At 44.8% G+C, this 10,070-nt stretch overlaps 1 pseudogene across 1 annotated transcript; it reads right to left on the bottom strand.

The window, feature by feature from the left end:
• Positions 1–1,577: 1,577 nt before the first annotated feature.
• On the bottom strand, positions 1,578–2,216 carry LOC103089773 (60S ribosomal protein L18 pseudogene; annotated as a pseudogene). The gene has a single exon (XR_014368620.1). The product of XR_014368620.1 is annotated as a 60S ribosomal protein L18 pseudogene (transcript).
• Between the last annotated feature and the right edge of the window lie 7,854 nt (positions 2,217–10,070).

Raw genomic sequence — 10,070 nt, 5'->3', positions numbered from 1 at the left:
ATCATACAAAGTAATTTCACTGCCCTAAATCTTCTGTGCTCATCTGTTCATCCCTCCATCCCCTTGAACTCCTAGTGACCACTGATCCTTTTACTGTCTCCGTAGTTTTGCTTTTTTTTTTAAGAGAAAGTTTTTATTTATTTATTTATTTGCGCTGCATCTTAGTTGAGGCACGTGGGCTCCTTAGTTGTGGCTCACCAGCTTCTTAGTTGCAGCACGCGAACTCTTAATTGCAGCATGCATGTGGGATGTAATTTCCCGACCAGGGATCGAAGCCGTGCCTCCCACAGTGGAAGCTCAGAGCCCTAACCACTGGACCACCAGGGAAGTCCCATCCTTAGTTTTGCTTTTTCCAGAATGTCCTATAGTTGGAATTGTACAGCATGTAGCCTTTTCATATTGGCTTCTGTCACTCAGGAATGCATTTAAGTTTCCCCCATGTCTTTTCATGGCTTGATAGCTCATTTCTGTTTAGTGCTAAGTAATATTCCATTGTCTGGATGCACCACAGTTTATTTGTCCCTTCACCTACTGAAGCACATCTTGGTTACTTCCAAGTTTTGGGCAGTTATGGATAAAGCTGCTATATTCTTTTTTTTTTTTTTTTTTATGCGGGCCTCTCACTGTTGTGGCCTCTCCCATTGCGGAGCACAGGCTCCGGATGCACAGGCTCAGCGGCCATGGCTCACGGGCCCAGCCACTCCGCGGCATGTGGGATCTTCCCGGACCAGGGCACGAACCTGCGTCCCCTGCATCCGCAGGCGGACTCTCAACCACTGCGCCACCAGGGAGGCCCTAAAGCTGCTATAAACATCCGTGTGCAGGTTTTTGTGTGAACCTAAGTTTTCCACTCATTTGGGTAAATACCAAGGAGCACGATTGCTGGATCACATGATAAGCATATGTTTAGTTTTTTTTTTTTTTTTTTTTTTTTTTTTTTTTTGGCGGTACGCGGGCCTCTCACTGTTGTGGCCTCTCCCATTTGCGGAGCACAGGCTCCGGACGCGCAGGCTCAGTGGCCATGGCTCACGGGCCCAGCCGCTCCGCGGCATGTGGGATCTTCCCGAAACGGGGCACGAACCCGCGTCTCCTGCATCGGCAGGCGGACTCTCAAGCACTGCGCCACCAGGGAAGCCCCATATGTTTAGTTTTATAAGAAACTGCCAAACTGTTTACCAAAGCGTCTGTACCATTTTGCATTCCCTCCGGCAGTGAATGACAGTTCCTGTTGTTTTACATTCTTGTCCGCATTTGGTGTTACCAGTGTTTTGGAATTTGGCCATTCTAATAGGTGTGTGGTGGTATCATGGTTTTAATTTGCAATTCCTTAATGACATATGATGTTGAACATCTTTTCATTACTTTCCGTCTGTATATCTTTATTTTTGAGGTGTATGTTCACATCTTTTGCCCATTTAAAAAATTGTATTGTTTGTTTTCTTATTGTTGAGTTTTAAGAGTTTTTTTTGGTGTATTTCGGATAACAGTCCTTTATCAGACGTGTCTTTTGCAAATATTTTCTTTTAATTAGTGTTAACAGTATATCTTTCTCCATCCCTTTACTTTTTTTTTTTTTTTTAAAGCATCCAACATCTTTTTAATAACAAGGTAGGATCTGGGGTTAGTTCTTGGTAGCCACGGCTGGCCCGTCGGCCTCTGGCGCGCTCGAACTTCCAGCCCTTGGAGCGTATGTAGGGTTTGGTGTGGCTATGCGGGGTTCCTGGGGCCTTGCCGAAATGCCTGTACACCTCTCGGCCCTTGCTAGGACCAGAGAGGAGGACAGTGCCCCATCCCTTGGGGGAGTGCAGGGCCAGCTGGTCGAAGGTGAGGATCTTGCCCCCGGCCTTGAGGATGAGGCTCTGGGCGCAGCTGCTCACTCGAAGAGAACACACCTTCGGTTTGGGCACCTCCTGGACACACACATCATCGGTTATAGTCCCCACCACCACAGCTGTTTTGCCTTCCCGGCCAGGAAGCTTCCTCTTCCGAATCATCTGGGAAGGGGACAGAGGTGGCCGGTTGGTGTGGCTCATGAACAACCTCTTCAGTACAACTTGATTGAAGCTCAAGTTGGTTCGTTTGGCCAGAAACCTGTACAGCTTGACCAACAGCTTTAAGTAGGTGTCCTGGCTCTTGGGCTCCTTGCGTCGAACGTTTTGGTCCTTGTTGTGGCGGATGTCAACTCCCATGCTGGCGCCTCCTCCTTAGCCAGGTCTGGAAAGCATCCCTTTACTTTTAATCTATATGTGTCTTTATATGTAAAGTGGGTTTCTTGTAGAAAACACATAGTTGGGTCTTGTGGTGGTGTTTTTTTTTTCCTAATCTGACAGTCTCTTTTAATTGGTATATTTAGACCTTTGATGTTTAAAGTGATTGTTGATATAGTTGGTTTAATATCTATCATACTTGTTGCTGTTTGCTGTTTGTTGCGCTTGCTCTTTGTTCCTCTTTATGTTTTCCATGTTTTTTTGCCTTTTTTGTGGTGTTAATGAGTATTTTATATGACTCCATTTTCTCTCTCTTCTTAGCATATCAATTATACTTCTTTTTCGTACTTTTTTTCATGGTTGCCCTAGAGTTTCCACTGGATATTTACAACTAATCTAAGTCCACTTTCAGATAACACTATTACTGCTTTACAGGTAGGGCAAGTACGTTTTAATGACAAAATATTCCTGATTCTTCCCTCCTATCCCTTGTATCATTGTTGTCATTGAGTCAGTTATATACATAAGCCTTCAAGAACATATATATGCACATAAGTGTACAGTATCAAGTACATTGTTGCTGTTATTATTTTTAACAAACTTATCTGTTAGATCAATTAAGAATAAGAAAAAATAAAAATAAGAAAAATATTTTATCCTCACTTATTCATACTCCAGTGCTCTTCTTTATGAAGATCTGAGTTTCTGACATGATTTTCCTTCTTACTCGCAACAGATTCCCTTAATTTTTGTTTGTCTGAGAAAGTCTTTAATTCTTCCTCAATTTTGAAGGATAATTTTGCAGGGTACAGAATTCTAGGCTGGCATTTTTTTTTTTTCTCAACACTTTAAATATTTCACTTCGTTCTCTTCTTGCTTGTATGGGTTCTGAGAAGTCAGATGTAATTCTTATATTTGCTCCTTGGTAGGTAAGGTATTTTTCCCCACTCTGGCTTCTTTCAAGATTTTTTCTTTAACTTTGATTTTCTGCAGTTTGAATATGATATGCCTAGGTGTCGTTTTTGTTTGTTTGTTTTGCATTTATCCTGGTAGATGTTCTCTGAGCTTCTTAGATCTGTGGTTTGGTGTCTGACATTCCTTTGAGGGCAGTTCTTTCATTGTTGCTTCACTCTGTTCCTTCCTTCTCCTTCAGGTATTCCCATTTATGCATGTGTTATACCTCTTGTAGTTGTACAAGTTCCCACAGTTCTTGGCTTTTCTGTTCTGGGTTTTTTGTTTTGTTTTGTTTTTCAGTCTCTTGTCTCTTTGCTTTTCAGTTTTGGGAGTGCCTGTTTTCATATCCTCAAGCTCAAAGAGCGTTTCCTCAGCTGTGTTCAGTCTCCTAATGAGCCCATCAGAGGCATTCTTCATTTCTGTTAGAGTTCTTTATCTCTAGCATTTCTTTTTTATTCTTTCTTAGAACTTTCATCTGTTTACATTATCCCTCTGTTCTTGCATGTTTTTCCATTAAAGCTCTTACCATATTAATCACAGTTTTGTTTTGTTTTTTAATTCCTGGTCTGATAATTCCTGCTTTCCTACCATATGTGACTCTGGTTCTGATGCTTGTTCAGTCTCTTAAAAGTGTGTTTTTGCTTTTTGGTATGCCTTGTAATTTGTTTGTTTGTTTGTTTTTCCTTATGGCTTGTGGGATCTTAGTTCCCCAACCAGGGATTGAACCCAGGCCATGGCAATGAAAGCACTGAGTCCTAACCACTGGACTGCCAGGGATCCCCTGCCTTGTAATTTTTTGTTGCAAGGTGGACACGATGTACTGGGTGGAAGGAACTGTGGTAAAGTGGCCTTCGGTGATACAGCAGTAAAGCTGTGGGAGAGTCAGTGTTCTAGAGTCCTGTGATTAGGTTCTGGTCTTTCAGTGAACCTGTGCCCTTGGTCTGTGAACTTCACCAGGGCTTCTCAGGTCCCCTCCCATCCTTAAGTGGGACAGGATAGCTAGAGTGGGCTGGATTTGTGTATTTCCCTTCCCCCAAGTAGGTTAGGCTCTGATACAACCCCAGCAGGTTAGTTAGGCTCTGGTTAAATAGCTAACCTGTTGAGAAGAACAGAATGCTCTGGCTTATTTCAGAATGGTTCCTTTTCCCCTCCCCCTGCTGGAGGCACAAGGGGACTTTTCCCCTGATATTCACTGTAAGGACCTGGCAGGGCTCCTGGAGGTAAAACAAAAGTGTGGGGGACCCCGGATGACTGGGTCCCCCTGGAGGTTTTAGCCCTCAGAGTTGTCCGTGGTAGCCTCCAGCAATTCATCAGTTTACAGTTTGCATTTTCCTCCCCTGGCACTGGTTTCCTGGAGGATTCTGCCCATGGGTTTCTGCTCTGGTAAGTTGTGATTCTCTGTGTAGTTCTGCTGTCTGTCTCTGCCATTTTGGGGGCAGCAGTTTGCCCTGGGACCTCACTTCTCTGATGGATCTAAGAAGAGTTGTTGATGTTTCAGTTCAGCTTTTCCCTTGTTAGCATGGAGTGATGACTTTTTTTCTTAACATATTAAACATTTTAAAAATTTTATTTATTTTTGGCTGCATTGGCTCTTTGTTGCTGTGCGTGGGCTTTCTCTAGTTGCGGCGAGCGGGGGCTACTCTTTGTTGTGGTGCATGGGCTTCTCGTTGCGGTGCCTTCTCTTGTTGCAGAGCACGGGCTCTAGGTGCGTGGGCTTCAGTAGTTGTGGCACACGGGCTCAGTAGTTGTGGCACATGGGCTCTAGCGCGCAGGCTCAGTAGTTGTGGCATACGGGCTTAGTTGCTCCACGGCATGTGGGATCTTCCCGGACCAGGGATCGAACCCGTGTCCCCTGCATTGGCAGGCAGATTCTTAACCACTGCGCCACCAGGGAAGCCCCAGAGTGGTGACTTCTAAGCTCCTTACATGCTGGACCAGAAACCGCGAATTCTCAACATAACATTTTAAAGTGTGTAGGTAATTCAGTGGCATATAGTATATTCACAGTGTTGTGTAGCCACCACCTCTGGGTAGTTCCAAAACATTTCATCACCCTAAAGCAAACCTTATTTCCTTTAAACAGTCACTCCCCATTCACCTCTCCCCACAGTCCCTGGCAGCCACTCCTCTGCTTTCTGTCTCTATGGATTTAATTATTGTGAATATTTCATGTAAGTGGCTTTAATTATTCTGAATATTTCATGAGACCTTTTATGTATGACTTCTTACACTTAACGTAATGTTTTTGAGGTTCATCCCCATTGCGGCATGTATCAGTACTCCATTCCTTTTTATGGGTGAATAATATTCCATCATATGTATATACCACATTTTGTTTATCCATTCATCTGTTGATGGACATTTTGGATTGTTTCCACCTATTAGCTGTCGTGAATAGCACTGTTATGAATATGCACCCATGGGTGATTGTTTGAGTACCTGTTTTAAATTCTTAGGGGTTTATACGTAGGAGTGGGATTATTGGGTCGTATGGTAATTTTGTTTAATTTGTTGAGGAGCCACCAAACAGTGGCTGAACCGTTTTGCATCCCCACCCACAAGGGGAGCTACCATCCCCTCCCCTCCCGACACCAACTTTTTATATACCAACTTGTTCTTCCTGTGATGTATTTCCAAAATCTCTCTGCCAGCCTTGCCTGGTTTCTTTGTCCTTGGGTGCTCCATGGCATAGACACCACCTTTCAGACAGGGCAGAAGGTTTAATAGAGTTCCACACACAGGAGCAGAGTCGGGGCGGCATGTAGCTAGTACCCCTTGTCCAAGCTTCTCAGCCGCCCCCTCACACCGACTTTATTAACCTGAACCCCAGGACCCCCCACTTTGGTGCTGAACCCTAACCGGATGCTCTGCACTGGTGCAGGTGTTCACATTCGTCTTCATTACACTTCTCCTTGCTGCACGTGACCCGCCTCTCCATGCTGTCAGGTAATTTTGAATCCTGACTCCACAGTTTCTATCTGTCCATTCTAGCTTCTTGTGATTTTCAACTTTGATATAAAGGATGAAGAGCACCACCCAAGAATGAGCCTTTGAAAGATGACCAGAGTCTGGTCCAGGTTTCCTGGGTGCATTATTCAGTGACCCTTTGGGATGGCCATTGTAAATCCACCCACTTTTATTTCCACTCAGTTTCCATCTTGCCACTCAAAAGGAAATGAGGAGAGGCCCCCTCAGATGCCTTTTCAAGGTTGAATACACTATTGCTAGAGTTTCAAATGGGTCTTGGTAAGGAAAGTTTTTATCAAGGCACTTTGGAAATAGAAGTCGATGTTATTTTTCCAGCTTTCCTGTGACTTTCCTAATAACCCTCTCAAAAGAGAAAATGTTTCATACCTTGTTCTTGTGAATAATGTCATCAGCTCTTTGTGATTTTTCTTTCCTTCTCTAAAGGCACAGAAACCAATCTAGAATTTTTTCCATGGTCAGTGTCAGACTCACTGAAGTATAGCTAAAAATGTCCATCTTCTTCCCATTCTTGAACCAGGTTATCATCTTTCACAGATTCCTTAAATATCAACCATAGTATGGGACTTCCCTGGCGGGCCAGTGTTTAGGACTCCACGCTTCCACTGCAGGGGGCCTGGGTTTGATCCCTGGTCGGGGAACTAGGATCCCACAAGCCGTGTGGCACGGTCAAAAATTAAAAAAAAAAAAAAGGTCAGCCACAGTGTGGGCTCGAAATTCTCCACCCACCCCCACCGCCACCCCTGCAATTCTATCTATAAGTTTTCTCAATGTCCTGGGGTTTGAAACACCCAGAATAACTTAGGGGAATTATGTCCTTGTCATCTTCCTTCCTGTCTCATCATTATATTGATTCTGCTCTTCTTTTTTTTTCTTTAATATTTATTTATTTAATTTATTTATTACGCTGCGCCAGGTCTTAGCCATGGCACTCAGTATCTTTTAGTTGTGGCACGTGGGATCTTGTTCCCTGACCAGGGCTCAAACCCGGGCCCCCTGCACTGGGAGCGCAGGGTCTAAACCGCTGGACCTCCAGGGAAGTCCCAATTCTGCTCTGCTTCCTGTAAATGTGCTTCTTGAGAGACTCGGTGGAAAAATAAGATTGAGCTGTTTCATTTTCTGTGTTGATCACAAAACCTTTACATTTATTTTAAATAGGGTAAGAATTCTATGGAAAAGCATTTGTCTTGTTATCGTTGGTATTGTAGGAACATAAGTTAATAAAGGAGCAAAAAATCGGGGAGCAAGGACAGGATTTTTGTATTTTTGCGGTCAGCTGTTGTGTTTTTTAGGCAATTCTAGTCAACTTAATGACAGTACTTTGGGTAACAGCTGTTAAGAATGTTGTATTGATAGTGAATGTCAGAAGGTCTTGAACACTGTGTGGCCTTTTCTGAACTATATGTGATAAAGTTTTCCATTGTATATGAAGGTCAGGAGACTAAAAAAACACAACAGAACTTGGAAATTGCCGCCGGACTATTATGTTACGATTCAGGACAGCGCCCTGTCCTATTTTAATTCAAGACAAATGTGATGATGATAAGAAGAAGAAAAGGGCAAACCCGGCCTGTATTTTCTGGTAACACAGCAAAAAAAGGAAATTTAAGGAAATCACGACAGGTACTTTTTTGCATAACTAGATTTCTGATTGACTTGCGTTGGAAGCGTTAATTGAAAAATGGATGTGTACAAATCACCAACTTGAAATGCTCTAACAGTGGTTTGGCAGTAGATTTGTTCCCGTCATGCTGTATATTTAATTCTGTAGGAAACTGCATAAAAATATGTGTCCTCTGAATAACTTCCATGCACTTAAGATATAAACTGAGAGGTGTTAAAGGGCTCTGTTCCAAAAATATTTTCCTCCACCAGCTGGCAGGGCGCCTGCGTTTCTTACCTTAGTTTCTACTTTTGTATTAAATCATTGAAATCCTTGGCACAGTGCCAGTGTGGCTATCTTGTCATTATCGTTCATTTGCACCCAACTCAAATTAGTTTCTCAGACTAGCAGGCCAGTCCTAGCAGGATTGTGAGGAAGTGGAACGTTGGAGCAGGTGAGTTTAGATTTGGTACAAATGAAGAGGTCAGGAAAATCTGGAAGCACACACTGACGGGGGTGGCTGGGGGGTGGGGAGAGAGGCAGGTGTGTACGTTCGTAACCCTGCATGTGCAGAAAGGCAGCGGAGTGACCTGAAGATAAAGTTCACAATCTTTGCATGGCATCGCCTGTGAAAAATGCTGTGTATTACATCTCAGCGAATTAAGTCATGCATGAGATGCTTTTGCTTAAGGAGGGCTCTTGTGCTAAGACAAAACCAGTGGCCATAGGTGGTACCAGTTGTAAGTATCCTAGAAGAGCGAATCCAAAGACAGCTGCCTCCCAAAATAGCTCGCTGGGGGTGGGAATCTGGTGGGGTAGGGGTGCGTGCGTACAGAGGGCAGGAAAGCATTTAAGAGAGCAAAAGTGGAAATTGCCCAGTTTCTCTTAAAGAGAACTCTCCGAATGCCTCTATTCATGAGCCTCACATGATTCGTTCGTTCATTGTTGGGGAGTACAGCAGAATCTCCTGGAGAACGTCCCGTTCCAAACCTGCCCAACCCCAGGTCAGTCTGGCTGGCTCAGATTCCAGGGTGCAGCCCAGGAAACAAGGTCTAGAAGATGTGGCCCGCACCCTGGTTATGGAGCACTGCTGTGGTGCATGAAGTCAGTGTATTCCTTGCCCTCTGTGGTTTGAGCTCCCCTCGTCTGTTAGGATACAAATTTTAAGAAATTCCTCCAGTTTCCCACCTCTTCTTCCCGTCACAAAGCTGCATTCTGAGATATCTCAATAATCATGCACGAATAGTCACCACCAGAGGGAACAGAGCATGAGAAAAGCTCATAGGGGGCTTCCCTGGTGGCGCAGTGGTTGAGAGTCCGCCTGCCGATGCAGGGGACACGGGTTCGTGCCCCAGTCCGGGAAGATCCCACATGCCGCGGAGCGGCTGGGCCCGTGAGCCATGGCCGCTGAGCCTGTGCGTCCGGAGCCTGTGCTCCGCAACAGGAGAGGCCACAGCAGTGAGAGGCCCGCGTACTGCAAAAAAAGAGAAAAGCTCATAGGGCCCCCTGAACCTAACCCGAGCACCCACCACGCTGGTCAGAGAAGATCCCCAGGTTCCCTGGGGATGTCAGCCTGCAGACCGCCCACCTGTGGGGTACTGTGGGACTCGGGCCAGGTGCCTCCTCTGTTCCCAGGGATGCTGCATCTGAAGGCAGGGCTCCCCGCACAAGGGGCTGCAGAGTATTCAGGACCAGGACCCTGGAGGAATCCTGTGAGCCCAGAGCACTTCCGCCTGGACCCCTCCCAATGCAAACACTGAGGGAGACCCCTGACCTCCCAGAAGTTTGAGGACTGTCTGCCCTGTGCATCTCGCCCATCACCTGGAACTTCTGCAGGAGTCGGGCAAGAGCTTTTGCTGTTGGAAATTGTGTTGCAGCCGAACACCAGGCTCCCACGCTGGAGTGGCTGTCGCGTCACGTTTGTGACATTCAAGAGAGGCTCTCAGCGCGTGGGATGGTTGTCCATGAAGCTCAGGAGACAACAATGGAACACAGGCATTATTACAGTTAGACCTGCGGGTTATGTTTTAGGTTGCTACCTGGCCTGTTCATGTGATGGGGTAAATCTCAATATTGAGTAAAATAGAATTTGATTAGAAAAGTAATTGATTTCACTTCTTGTTAGGGAAGTGTTTCCATTTGCTTACTAGAAAATCTGTGAATGTGATATTGTTACTTTGGAGAGTTAAATCCAACTTACTATGAAAATCAGAGCGCTAGAAAAATGAGATAATGGGCAACTGAAGGGTAGGTAGCCTCATTTATTTATCTATCTATCTACCTACCTATTTATTTATCTATCTATTTATTTATCTATTTAT

This window comes from Lipotes vexillifer, unplaced genomic scaffold, assembly GCF_000442215.2.
Source record: "Lipotes vexillifer unplaced genomic scaffold, Lipotes_vexillifer_v1.1 scaffold575, whole genome shotgun sequence".
Taxonomy (NCBI): Eukaryota; Metazoa; Chordata; class Mammalia; order Artiodactyla; family Lipotidae; genus Lipotes; species Lipotes vexillifer.
This window is presented reverse-complemented; position numbering and strand designations above follow the sequence as displayed.